The sequence below is a fragment of the Arachis stenosperma genome, chromosome 2 (genome assembly GCF_014773155.1).
Source record: "Arachis stenosperma cultivar V10309 chromosome 2, arast.V10309.gnm1.PFL2, whole genome shotgun sequence".
NCBI lineage: Eukaryota > Viridiplantae > Streptophyta > Magnoliopsida > Fabales > Fabaceae > Arachis > Arachis stenosperma.
This window is the reverse complement of record NC_080378.1, coordinates 50,795,295-50,809,863: the sequence shown is the minus strand read 5'-3', so window position 1 is coordinate 50,809,863 and position 14,569 is coordinate 50,795,295. Positions and strand designations below refer to the sequence as shown.

General features: G+C 39.3%; 1 non-coding gene across 1 annotated transcript; it reads left to right on the top strand.

Annotated features, from left to right (window-relative positions):
- The first annotated feature begins 5,614 nt into the window (after nucleotides 1-5,614).
- Nucleotides 5,615-5,722, top strand: LOC130964377 (small nucleolar RNA R71). The gene has a single exon (XR_009080474.1). It is a non-coding gene; the product is annotated as a small nucleolar RNA R71 (small nucleolar RNA).
- The last annotated feature ends 8,847 nt before the right edge of the window (nucleotides 5,723-14,569 follow it).

Below are 14,569 nucleotides of genomic sequence, written 5' to 3'. Positions count from 1 at the left end.
CCTTGAATCCTACTCAGAATAGCACAGACAAGGTTTAGACCTTCCAGATTCTCTTGAATGCCGCCATCAATTCTAGCTTATACCACGAAGATTCCGATTAAGGGATCCAAGAGATATCCACTCAATCTAAGGTAGAACGGAGGTGGTTGTCAGGCACACGTTCATAGGTGAGAATGATGATGAGTGTCACGGATCATCACATTCATCAAGTTGAGGAACAAGTGATATCTTGGAACAAGAATAAGCTGAATTGAATAGAAGAACAATAGTAATTGTATTAATACTCGAGGTACAGCAGAGCTCCACACCTTAATCTATGGTGTGTAGAAACTCCACCGTTGAAAATACATAAGAACAAGGTCTAGGCATGGCCGAGAGGCCAGCCCCCAATGATCTAAGAACTAGACGTCCAAAGATGATCCTAAGATCTAAAGTGATCAAAAGATTTTTAATACAATAGCAAAAAGGTCCTATTTGTAGAGAACTAGTAGCTTAGGGTTTACAAAAGATGAGTAAATGACATAAAAATCCACTTCCGGGCCCACTTGGTGTGTGCTTGGGCTGAGCATTGAAGCTTTTATGTGTAGAGACTTTTCTTGGAGTTAAACGCCAGCTTTTGTGCCAGTTTGGGCGTTTAACTCCCATTCTTGTGCCAGTTCCGGCGTTAAACGCCAGAATTCTTGAGCTGACTTGGAACGCCTATTTGGACCATCAAATCTCGGGAAAAGTATGGACTATTATACATTTATGGGAAGCCCAGGATGTCTACTTTCCAACGCAATTGAGAGTGCGCTAATTGGGCTTCTGTAACTCCAGAAAATCTACTTCGAGTGTAGGGAGGTCAGAATCCAACAGCATCTGCAGTCCTTTTCAGCCTCTGAATCAGATTTTTGCTCAGGTCCCTCAATTTCAGCCAGAAAATACCTGAAATCACAGAAAAATATACAAACTCATAGTAAAGTCAAGAAAAGTGACTTTTAACTAGAAACTAATAACAATATAATAAAAACTAACTAAAACATATTAAAAACATACTAAAAACAATGCCAAAAAGCGTATAAATTATCTGCTCATCACAACACCAAACTTAAATTGTTGCTTGTCCCCAAGCAACTGAAAATCAAATAAGATAAAAAGAAGAGAATATGCAATGAATTCCAAAAACATCTATGAAGATCAGTATTAATTAGATGAGCGGGGCTTTTAGCTTTTTGCCTCTGAACAGTTTTGGCATCTCACTCTATCCTTTGAAATTCAGAATGATTGGCTTCTATAGGAACTCAGAATCCAGATAGTGTTATTGATTCTCCTAGTTAAGTATGATGATTCTTGAACACAGATACTTTATGAGTCTTGGCCGTGGCCCAAAGCACTCTGTCTTCCAGTATTACCACCGAATACATACATGCCACAGACACATAACTGGGTGAACCTTTTCAGATTGTGACTGAGCTTTGCTAGAGTCCCCAATTAGAGGTGTCCAGGGTTCTTAAGCACACTCTTTTTTCCTTGGATCATGACTTTATTTTTTTTCTTTTTCTTTTCTCTTTTTTATTTGTATTCACTGCTTTTTCTTGCTTCAAGAGTCATTTTTATGATTTTTCAGATCCTCAGTAACATGTCTCCTTTTTTCATTATTCTTTCAAGAGCCAACATTCATGAACAACAAATTCAAAAGACATATGCATTGTTCAAGCATACATTCAGAAACCAAAAGTATTACCGCTACATCAAAATAATTAATCTGTTATAAAATTCAAAATTCATGCAATTCTTCTCTTTTTCAATTAAGAACATTTTTCATTTAAGAAAGGTGATGGATTCATAGGACATTCATAACTTTAAGGCATAGACACTAAGACACTAATGATCATAAGACACAAACATAGATAAACATAAGCATGAAAATTTGAAAAACAGAAAAATAAAGAACAAGAAAATTAAAGAATGGGTCCACCTTAGTGATGGCGGCTTGTTCTTCCTCTTGAAGATCTTATGGAGTGCTTGAGCTCCTCAATGTCTCTTCCTTGCCTTTGTTGCTCCTCTCTCATGATTCTTTGATCTTCTCTAATTTCATGGAGGAGGATGGAATGTTCTTGGTGCTCCACCCTTAGTTGTCCCATGTTGGAACTCAATTCTCCTAGGGAGGTGTTGATTTGATCCCAGTAGTTTTGTGGAGGAAAGTGCATCCCTTGAGGAATCTCAGGAATTTCATGATGAGTGGGATCTCTTGTTTGCTCCATCCTCTTCTTATTGATGGGCTTGTCCTCATCAATGAGGATATCTCCCTCTATGTTAATTCCAACTGAATAACAGAGGTGACAAATGAGATGAGGGAAGGCTAACCTTGCCAAGGTAGAGGACTTGTCCGCCACCTTATAAAGTTCTTGGGCTATAACCTCATGAACTTCTACTTCCTCTCTAATCATGATGCTATGAATCATGATAGCCCGATCTATAGTAACTTCGGACCGGTTGCTAGTGGGAATGATTGAGCGTTGGATAAACTCCAACCATCCCCTAGCCACGGGTTTGAGGTCATGCCTTCTCAGTTGAACCGGCTTCCCTCTTGAATCTCTCTTCCATTGAGCGCCCTCTTCACAAATGTCTATGAGGACTTGGTCCAACCTTTGATCAAAGTTGACCTTTCTAGTGTAAGGGTGTTCATCTCCTTGCATCATGGGCAAGTTGAATGCCAACCTTACATTTTCCAGATTAAAATCTAAGCATTTCCCCCAAACCATTGTAAGCCAATTCTTTGGGTCCGGGTTCACACTTTGATCATGGTTCTTGGTGATCCATGCATTGGCATAGAACTCTTGAACCATTAAGATTCCGACTTGTTGAATGGGGTTGGTAAGAACTTCCCAACCTCTTCGGATCTCATGTCAGATCTCCGGATATTCACTCTTTTTGAGTTTGAAAGGGACCTCGGGGATCACCTTCTTCATGGCCATAACTTCATGGAAGTGGTCTTGATGCACCCTTGAGATGAATCTCTCCATCTCCCATGACTCGGAGGTGGAAGCTTTTGCCTTCCCTTTCCTCTTTCTAGAGGTTTCTCCGGCCTTAGATGCCATAAATGGTTATGGAAAAACAAAAAGCAATGCTTTTACCACACCAAACTTAGATGGTTTGCTCGTCCTCGAGCAAAAGAAGAAAGAAGAGAGTAGAAGAAGAAGAAATAGAGGAGATGGAGGTGGCTTTGATTTTCGGCCAAGGGGGAGAAGTAGTGTGTAGGTTGTGTGAAAATGAAGGAGTGAAGATGGGTTTATAAAGGGGTAGAGAGAGGGGTAGGGTTCGGCCATTATGGGTGGGTTTGGGAGGGAAAGTGGTTTGAATTTGAATGGTAGGGTAGGTGGGGTTTTATGAAGGATGGATGTGAGTGGTGAAGAGAATGGTAGGATTTGATAGGTGAGGGGTTTTTTTGGGGAAGAGATGTTGAGGTGAATGGTGAATGGGTGAAGAAGAGAGAGAGTGGTGGGGTAGGTGGGGATCCTGTGGGGTCCACAGATCCTGAGGTGTCAAGGATAATTCATCCCTGCACCAAGTATCGAGCAAAAATGCTCATTTTGCCAATCCTGGCGTTAAACACCGGGCTAGTGCCCATTCCTAGCGTTAAACGCTAGTCTGGTGCCCCTTTCTGGCGTTAAACGCCCAGAATGGTGCCAGACTGGGCGTTAAACGCCCATTTGCTGCCCTTACTGGCGTTTAAACGCCAGGAAATTTTTCTCCAGGGTGTGCTATTTTTCTTTCTATTTTTCATTATATTTTTGCTTTTTCAATTGTTTTTGTGACTTCACATGATCATCAACCTACAGAAAACATAAAATAACAAAGGAAAATAGATAAATATAACATTGGGTTGCCTCCCAACAAGCGATTCTTTAATATCAGTAGCTTGACAGTGGGCTCTCATGGAGCCTTACAGATGTTCAGAGCAATGTTGGAACCTCCCAACACCAAACATAGAGTTTGAATGTGGGGGTTCAACACCAAACTTAGAATTTGGTTGTGGCCTCCCAACACCAAACTTAGAGTTTAACTGTGGGGGATCTGTTTGACTCTGTTTTGAGAGAAGCTCTTCATGCTTCCTCTCCATGGTTACAGAGGGATATCCTTGAGCCTTAAACACAAAGGATTCTTCATTCACTTGAATAATCAATTCTCCTCTGTTAACATCAATCACAGCCTTTGCTATGGCTAGGAAGGGTCTGCCAAGGATGATGGATTCATCCATGCACTTCCCAGTCTCTAGGACTATGAAATCAGCAGGGATGTAATGGTCTTCAACCTTTACCAGAACATCCTCTACAAGTCCATAAGCTTGTTTTCTTGAATTGTCTCCCATCTCTAGTGAGATTCTTGCAGCTTGTACCTCAAAGATCCCTAGTTTCTCCATTACAGAGAGAGGCATAAGGTTTATGCTTGACCCTAGGTCACACAGGGCCTTCTTAAAGGTCATGGTGCCTATGGTACAAGGTATTGAGAACTTCCCAGGGTCCTGTCTCTTTTGAGGTAATCTTTGCCTAGTCAAGTCATCCAGTTCTTTGGTGAGCAAAGGGGGTTCATCCTCCCAAGTCTCATTACCAAATAACTTGTCATTTAGCTTCATGATTGCTCCAAGGTACTTGGCAACTAGCTCTTCAGTGACTTCTTCGTCCTCTTCAGAGGAAGAATACTCATCAAAGCTCATGAAGGGCATAAGTAAATCCGATGGAATCTCTATGGTCTCAGTGTGAGCCTCAGATTCCCATGGTTCCTCATTAGGGAACTCATTGGAGGCCAGTGGACGTCCATTAAGGTCTTCCTCAGTGGCGCTCACTGCCTCTTCCTCCTCTCTAAATTCGGCCATGTTGATGGCCTTACACTCTCTTTTTGGATTCTCTTCTGTATTGCTTGGAAGAGTACTAGGAGGGAGTTCAGTAACTTTCTTACTCAGCTGACCCACCTGTGCCTCCAAGTTTCTAATGGAGGACCTTGTTTCAGTCATGAAACTTTGAGTGGTTTTAATTAGATTAGAGACCATGGTTGCTAAGTCAGAGTGGCTCTGCTTAGAATTCTCTGTCTGTTGCTGAGAATATGGTGGAAAAGGCTTGCCATTGCTAAACCTGTTTCTTCCATCGTTATTGTTGTTGAAACCTTGTTGAGGTCTCTGTTGATCCTTCCATGAGAGATTTGGATGATTTCTCCATGAAGGATTATAGGTGTTTCCATAGGGTTCTCCCATGTAATTCACCTCTTCCATTGAAGGGTTCTCAGGATCATAAGCTTCTTCTTCAGATGAAGCGTCCTTAGTACTGCCTGGTGCATCTTGCATTTCAGACAGACTTTGAGAAATTATATTGACTTGCTGAGTCAATATTTTATTCTGAGCCAATATGGCATTCAGAGTATCAATCTCAAGAACTCCTTTCTTCTGATTCGTCCCATTTTTCACAGGATTCCTTTCAGAAGTGTACATGAATTGGTTATTTGCAACCATTTCAATGAGTTCTTGAGCTTCTGCAGGCGTCTTCCTCATATGAAGAGATCCTCCAGCAGAGCTATTCAATGACATCTTGGACAGTTCAGACAGACCATCATAGAAGATACCTATGATGCTCCATTCAGAAAGCATGTTAGAGGGACACTTTCTGATCAATTGTTTGTATCTTTCCCAAGCTTCATAGAGGGATTCACCTTCCTTCTGTCTGAAGGTTTGGACTTCCACTCTAAGCTTACTCAATTTTTGAGGTGGAAAGAACTTTGCCAAGAAGGCATTGACTAGCTTTTCCCAAAAGTTCAGGCTTTCTTTGGGTTGTGAGTCCAACCATATCCTAGCTTTGTCTCTTACAGCAAAAGGGAATAGCATAAGTCTGTAGACCTCAGGGTCAACCCCATTAGTCTTGACCGTGTCACAGATTTGCAAGAATTCAGCTAAAAACTGATGAGGATCTTCCAATGGAAGTCCATGAAACTTACAATTCTGTTGCATTAGAGAAACTAATTGAGGCTTAAGCTCAAAGTTGTTTGCTCCAATGGCAAGGATAGAGATGCTTCTCCCATAGAAGTCGGGAGTATGTGCAGTAAAGTCACCCAGCACCTTCTTTGCATTGTTGGCATTGTTGTTGTTTTCAGCTGCCATGTCTTCTTCTTGTTTGAAGATTTCTGTTAGGTCCTCTACAGAGAGTAGTGCTTTAGCTTCTCTTAGCTTTTGCTTCAAGGTCCTTTCAGGTTCAGGGTCAGCCTCAACAAGAATGCTTTTGTCTTTGCTCCTGCTCATATGAAAGAGAAGAGAACAAGAAAATATAGAATCTTCTATGTCACAGTATAGAGATTCCTTGAGGTGTTAGAGGAAAAGAAAAATAGAAGGAAGAGGTAGAAGAATTCGAACTTATCAAGAGAGATAGAGTTCGAATTGTACATTGAGGAGGAGTGTTAGTCTATAAATAGAAGGATGTGAAAAGAGGAGAAGAAATTTTCGAAAATTAAAGTGAATTAATTAAAAGAAATTTTGAAAAAAAAGGTAATTGATTTTCAAAAACTAAGATTGAGAAAGAAATAAAGTGATTTTGAAAAAGATTTTGAAATTAGAAATAAAAAAGATATGATTGAAAACTATTTTGAAAAAGATGTGATTAAAAAGATATGATTGAAAAGTTATGGTTTTAAAAAGATATGATTGAGAAGATATGATTGAAAAATAATTTAAAAAGATTTGATTTTGAAAATTAATGACTTGGCTAACAAGAAATTTAAAAGATATGATTCAGACATTAAACCTTTCTCAACAGAAAAGGCAACATACTTGAAATGTTGAATCAAATCATTAATTGTTAGCAAGTATTTTTGAAAAATGGAAAGAAATTGATTTTGAAAATATATGATTGAAAAGATATGATTTGAAAAAGATTTGATTTTGAAAAATTATGAAAACTTGAAAGAAATTTGAATTAAAAACAAAATCTTTCCTTTTGTGTCATCCTGGCGTTAAACGCCCAGAATGGTATACATTCTGGCGTTTAACGCCAGTTTTCCTTCTTCACTGGCCGTTTTGAACGCCCAGCTTTTTCTGTGTAATTCCTCTGCTGTATGTTCTGAATCTTCAATTCTCTATATTATTGACTTGAAAAGACACAATAAAAAATTTTTTGAATTTTTAATGATGAGGAATAATCAAAATGCAACTAAAATCAAATAAACAATGCATGCAAGATACCAAACTTAGAAGTTTGTATATTACTGACACCAACAAATTGAGAATGCATATAAGAAACAACAAAACACACAAAACAAGAGAATTTAAAGATCAGAGTAAGAAAATCATCAAGAACATCTTGAAGATCAATGAAGAACACAGTGCATGCAAAATTTTTTGGAAAATTAGATGAATGCAATTGACACCAAACTTAAAATTAGACACTAGACTCAAACAAGAAACATAAAATATTTCTTTGGTTTTTTATGATTTTATAATTTTTTTGGATTTTTCGAAAATTATATGGAAAAGAAAATAAAGAGATTCAAAATTTTTAATAAGAATTCCAGGAATCATGCAATGTTAGTCTAAAGCTTTAGTCTAAAGAAATTAGACATGGCTAGCCAAGCTTCAGCAGGACATTACATTCAAGAGCTAAATTGATGAGAATCAATCAGCTTTGGTGATGATGAAAACATCACCGTGAAACTCTAGAATTCATTCTTAAAAATTCTGAAGAAAAATACCTAATCTAAACAACAAGATGAACCGTCAGTTGTCCAAACTCAAACAATCCCCGGCAACGGCGGCAAAAACTTGGTGCACGAAATTGTGATCATCAATGGCACCATCAACATGGTACGCTGATGAGCGGATATTTTATACGCTTTTTGGGGGTAATTTCATGTAGATTTTAGCATGTTTTAATTAGTTTTTAGTTAAATATTATTAGTTTTTAGGCAAAAATCATATTTCTGGACTTTACTATGAGTGTGTGTATTTTTCTGTGATTTCAGTTATTTTCTGGCTGAAATTGAGGAAGCTGAGCAAAAATCTGACTTAGGCTGAAAAAGGACTGCTGATGCTGTTGGATCCTTTCCTCCCTGCACTCGAAATGGATTTTTTGGAGCTACAGAAGTCTAATTGGCGCGCTCTCAACGGCGTTGGAAAGTAGACATCCAGGGCTTTCCAGCAATATATAATAATCCATACTTTGCGCGAAGATAGACGACGTAACTTGGCGTTGAACGCCAAGTACACGCTGCTGTTTGGAGTTAAACGCCAGAAACACGTCATGATCCGGAGTTGAACGCCCAAAACACGTCATAACTTGGAGTTCAACTCCAAGAAAAGCCTTTACTCGTGGATAGCTTTAGTCTCAGCCCCAGCACACACCAAGTGGGCCCCAGAAGTGGATTTCTGCACCAATTATCTTAGTTTACTCATATTCTGTAAACCTAGGTTACTAGTTTTCTATTTAAACAACTTTTAGAGAATTATTTTGTAACTCATGACAATTTCAGATCTGAATTTTATACACTTTGACGGCATGAGTCTCTAAACTCCATTGTTGGGGGTGAGGAGCTTTGCAGCGTCTCGATGAATTAATACAATTCCTTTGTTTTCCATTCAAACACGCTTGTTCTTATCTAAGATGTTCATTCGCGCTTAGTTATGGAGAAGGTGATGATCCGTGACACTCATCACCTTCCTCAATCCATGAACGTGTGCCTGACAACCACCTCCGTTCTACATCAGATTGAATGAGTATCTCTTAGATTCATTACTCAGAATCTTCGTGGTATAAGCCAGATTGATGGCGGCATTCATGAGAATCCGGAAAGTCTAAACCTTGTCTGTGGTATTCTGAGTAGGATTCTGGGATTGAATGACTGTGACGAGCTTCAAACTCCTGAAGACTGGGCGTTAGTGACAAACGCAAAAGAATCAATGGATTCTATTCCAACCTGATTGAGAACCGACAGATGATTAGCCGTGCTGTGACAGAGCATAGGAACGTTTTCACTGAGAGGATGGGAAGTAGCCATTGACAACAGTGACATCCTACATAGAGCTCGCCATGGAAGGGACTTTGCGTGTGGAAAAGGATTTCAAGGAAGAGTTGAAGTTCAGGGGACAAAGCATCTCCAAAACTCTAACATATTTCTCATTATTGCACAACAAGTAACGCTTTTATTCTCTTTTATTTTTTCCAATCTAATAATTCCAACTGATAATTTTAATTAAAATCCTGACTAAGAATAATAAGATAAACATAGCTTGATTCAAACCAATAATCTCCGTGGGATCGACCCTTACTCACGTAAGGTATTACTTGGACGACCCAGTGCACTTGCTGGTTAGTTGGGCGGATCACAAATTCGTGCACCAAGTTTTTGGCGCCGTTGCCGGGGATTGTTGAGTTTGAACAATTGAAGGCTTATTTTATTTCTTAGATTAGGAATTATTTATTTTTATTGTCATAGAGTCATTAAATCCTGATAGGATAATTTCTTTTCAAAAAAACTTCTTTTCAAACATATTATTTTTCTTAATTAATTGTCAATTTTTCGTGAGTCTAGTGTCTTGTTCTAAGTTTGGTGTCAATTGCATGCTTTTCCTTGTCTCTTAATTTTTTTTTCCGAATTGCATGTTCTTGTTTTTCCTTGATCTTCAAGTTGTTCTTGTTTATCTTTCTTGTTGATCTTGAGTTTTTCTTGTTTTGTGTCTTTTCTTGTTTCACTTGTGTTCTTTTTAAAGCATTAATTTTCCAAAAGGAATATACCTATTCAGAACAAGTGTTACATTTACTCCCAATTGGCTAGAGTATTGGTTTATATTCTTGATGATTGGGCACCAGTTCTTTTGAAAATCTTTTTCAAAAATAATTTTTCTTGATTTAATCTTGTGCCAAACTCTAAGTTTGGTGTTTTCTTGTTAATTTTAATATAATTTTCGAAAATTTGTCTTGGTTTTCTAAAAATTTTAAGTTTGGTGTTCTTTCTTTTGTTCTTGGTGTTCTTGTGAATCTTCAAGGTGTTCTTGAGTCTTTCTTGTGTTTTGATCTTAAAATTTTTAAGTTTGGTGTTCCTTGGTGTTTTCCCTCCAAAATTTTCGAAAATAAGGAACATTGGATCTAAAAATTTTAAATCTTGTGTCTTTTGCATATTTTTCTCTTTCATCATAAAATTCAAAATTCAAAAAAATATATACTTTCTAACTAATTTTGAACTACATTTTTCAAAAATTTTATATAAAAAATTCAATTTTCAATTTCAAAATATTTCCAATTTCTTTTATTTATTTCGTTTTTATTTTATTTTATAAAAATTAATTTTCATAAAATAAATAATATCAACATACATATCATCTCTTTTATTCCATCATGGAATTAAGTGGGAATGAACAGTCCAAGAGGACTCTGGGGTCATATGCTAACCCCACTACTGCTTCATATGGGAGTAGTATCTGTATACCCTCCATTGGAGTTAGTAGCTTTGAGTTGAATCCTCAGCTCATTATCATGGTGCAGCAAAACTGCCAGTATTCTGGTCTTCCACATGAAGAACCTACAGAGTTTCTGGCTCAATTTTTACAAATTGCTGATACAGTACATGATAAAGAAGTAGATCAGGATGTCTACAGATTATTACTGTTTTCATTTGCTGTAAAAGATCAAGCTAAGAGGTGGTTAAATAACCAGCCTAAGAACAGCATAAAAACATGGAAACAGCTGTCAGAAAAATTCCTGAATCACTATTTCCCTCCAAAACGGATGACACAGCTAAGGCTAAGCATCCAAGGCTTCAAACAAGGAGATAATGAATCCCTTTATGATGCCTGGGAAAGATACAGAGAGATGCTAAGAAAATGCCCCTCTGAAATGTTTTCAGAATGGGTGCAATTAGACATCTTCTACTATGGGCTTACAGAAAAAGCTCAGATTTCTCTAGACCACTTAGCTGGTGGATCTATACATATGAGAAAAATAATTGAAGAAGCTCAAGAGCTTATTGATACAGTTGCCAGAAATCAGCATCTGTACCTAAGAAGAGGCTAAAACAGTAACTGCTGAACTCAGTCCGGTGGATCAGGCTAATGAATTCAATCAGCAATTAGACTTTCTAACTCAGCAGCTAGCCGAATTCAAGGAAATATTACAAGAAACAAGAATGGCTAACAGGAATATGGAAGTACAGTTAAAGCAGATAGAAAAACAACTATCAAAACAAATAATAGAAGAATGCCAAGCAGTTCAACTAAGAAGTGGGAAAACATTAAATACCTCACTTCAAAACAGCAGGAAGCCAAGAAATGAACAAATGGCTACTCAAAATCCCTCTAAGGACAATCAGAGCCCAGAGAGGAATAATGCTGGCGCTGAACGCCCAGCCCATGCTCATTCCTGGCGTTCAACGCCAGAAACAAGCATGAATCCGGCGTTGAACGCCTAAAGGGAGCATAGTTCTGGCGTTCAGACGCCAATAACAAATGGGGAGGTGACGTCTAACGCCACTCCAGCTTCCACCCCTGGCATTCAAATGCCAGTGGGGGATCAGTCACATACAAGTGCTGATGACAACCCTTCTAAAAAGGCTTCCCAATCCACTTCTGTAGGTAATAAACCTGCAGCATCTAAGGTTGAGGAATACAAAGCCAAAATGCCTTATCCTCAAAAACTCTGCCAAGCGGAACAGGATAAGCAATTTGCCCGCTTTGCAGACTATCTCAGGACTCTTGAAATAAAGATTCCGTTTGCAGAAGCACTTGAGCAAATACCCTCTTATGCTAAGTTCATGAAAGAGATCTTAAGTCATAAGAAGGATTGGAGGGAAACTGAAAAAGTTTACCTCACTGAAGAATGCAGTGCAGTCATTCTGAAAAGCTTACTTGAGAAGCTTAAAGATCCTGGGAGCTTTATGATACCATGCACATTAGAGGGCACTTGTACCAAGCAAGCTTTATGTGATCTTGGGGCAAGTATCAACCTAATACCTGCATCTACTATCAGAAAGCTTGGTTTAACTGAAGAAATCAAACCAACCAGGATATGTCTTCAACTTGCTGATGGCTCCATTAAATACCCATCAGGCGTGATTGAAGACATGATTGTCAAGGTTGGGCCATTCGCCTTTCCTACTGACTTTGTGGTGCTGGAAATGGAGGAGCACAAGAGTGCAACTCTCATTCTAGGAAGACCTTTCCTAGCAACTGGCCGAACCCTCATTGATGTCCAAAAAGGGGAAGTAACCTTGAGAGTCAATGAGGAGGAGTTCAAGTTGAATGTTGTCAAAGCCATGCAACATCCAGACACCCCAAATGACTGCATGAGTGTTGATATTATTGACTCTCTGGTAAGAGAGGTCAATATGGCTAAGAGTCTCGAATCAGAGCTAGAGGACATATTTAAAGATGTTCAGCCTGACCTGGAGGAATCAGAGAGAACAGTAGAACCTTTGAAAATCCCTCAAGAAGAGGAGAAACCTCCAAAACCCGAGCTCAAACCATTACCACCATCCCTAAAATATGCATTTCTGGGAGAAGGTGATACCTTTCCTGTAATTATAAGCTCTACCTTAGAGCCACAGGAAGAGGAAGCACTAATTCAAGTGCTAAGGACACACAAGACAGCTCTTGGGTGGTCCATCAGTGATCTTAAGGGCATTAGCCCAGCCAGATGCATGCACAAGATCCTATTGGAGGGTGACGCCAAGCCTGTGGTCCAACCACAAAGGCGGCTGAACCCAGCCATGAAGGAAGTGGTGCAAAAGGAGGTCACTAAATTACTAGAGGCTGGGATTATTTATCCTATTTCTGACAGCCCCTGGGTAAGCCCTGTCTAAGTCGTCCCAAAAAAGGGAGGCATGACAGTGGTTCATAATGAAAAAAATGAACTGGTTCCTACAAGAACAGTTACAGGGTGGCGTATGTGTATTGATTATAGAAGGCTCAATACAGCCACCAGAAAGGATCATTTTCCTTTACCATTCATAGACCAAATGCTAGAAAGACTAGCAGGTCATGAATACTACTGCTTTCTGGATGGATATTCAGGTTATAATCAAATTGCAGTAGATCCCCAGGATCAGGAGAAAACGGCATTCACCTGCCCATCTGGAGTATTTGCACACAGAAGGATGCCATTTGGCCTGTGCAATGCACCTGCAACCTTTCAGAGGTGCATGCTCTCAATTTTCTCAGATATGGTGGAAAAATTCCTGGATGTCTTCATGGATGACTTTTCAGTATTTGGAGACTCATTCAGCTCCTGCCTTAACCATTTAGCACTTGTTCTAAAAAGATGCCAAGAGACTAACCTGGTTTTAAACTGGGAGAAGTGTCACTTTATGGTGACTGAAGGAATTGTCCTTGGGCACAAAATCTCGAACAAGGGGATAGAGGTGGATCAAGCTAAGGTAGAGGTAATTGAAAAATTACCACCACCTGCCAATGTTAAGGCAATCAGAAGCTTTTTGGGGCATGCAGGATTCTATAGAAGGTTTATAAAGGATTTTTCAAAAATCGCCAAACCACTGAGCAACCTGCGAGCTGCTGACACGCCATTTATCTTTGATAAAGAGTGTCTGCAGGCATTCGAGACTCTGAAAGCTAAATTGGTTATAACACCAATCATCTCTGCACCAGACTGGACATTACCATTTGAATTGATGTGTGATGCCAGTGACCATGCCATTGGTGCAGTGTTGGGACAAAGGCATGACAAGCTTCTGCACGTCATTTACTATGCCAGCCATGTTTTAAATGACGCACAGAAGAATTACACAACCACAGAAAAAGAGCTACTTGCAGTGGTTTACGCCATTGACAAATTCAGATCCTATTTAGTAGGATCAAAAGTGATTGTGTATACTGATCATGCTGCTCTTAAATATCTACTCACAAAGCAGGATTCAAAGCCCAGACTTATAAGATGGGTGTTGCTTCTGCAAGAGTTTGATATAGAAATAAGAGATAGAAAAGGGACAGAGAATCAAGTAGCAGATCACCTGTCCCGAATAGAACCAGTAGAAAGGGCGTCCCTCCCTCTCACTGAGATCTCTGAAACCTTTCTGGATGAGCAACTCTTTGCCATCCAGGAAGTGCCATGGTTTGCAGACATTGCAAACTACAAGGTAGTGAGATTCATACCCAAAGAGTACAGTAGACAGCAATCAAAGAAGCTGATCACAGATGCAAAGTATTATCTTTGGGATGAACCATATCTCTTCAAGAGATGTGCAGACGGAGTAATTCGTAGATGTGTGCCTAAGGAAGAAGCGCAGAAGATCCTATGGCACTGCCATGGATCACAGTATGGAGGACATTTTGGAAGTGAGCGAACAGCCACAAGAGTCCTCCAAAGTGGCTTCTACTGGCCTACTCTCTATAAAGATTCTCGAGTGTTTGTGCTTAATTGTGACAGTTGCCAAAGATCTGGCAATCTACCTCACAGTTATGCCATGCCTCAACAAGGGATCTTGGAGATTGAGTTGTTTGATGTATGGGGCATTGACTTCATGGGACCTTTTCCCACCATCATACTCAAACACTTATATTCTGGTGGCAGTGGATTATGTATCCAATTGGGTGGAGGCTATTGCAACACCC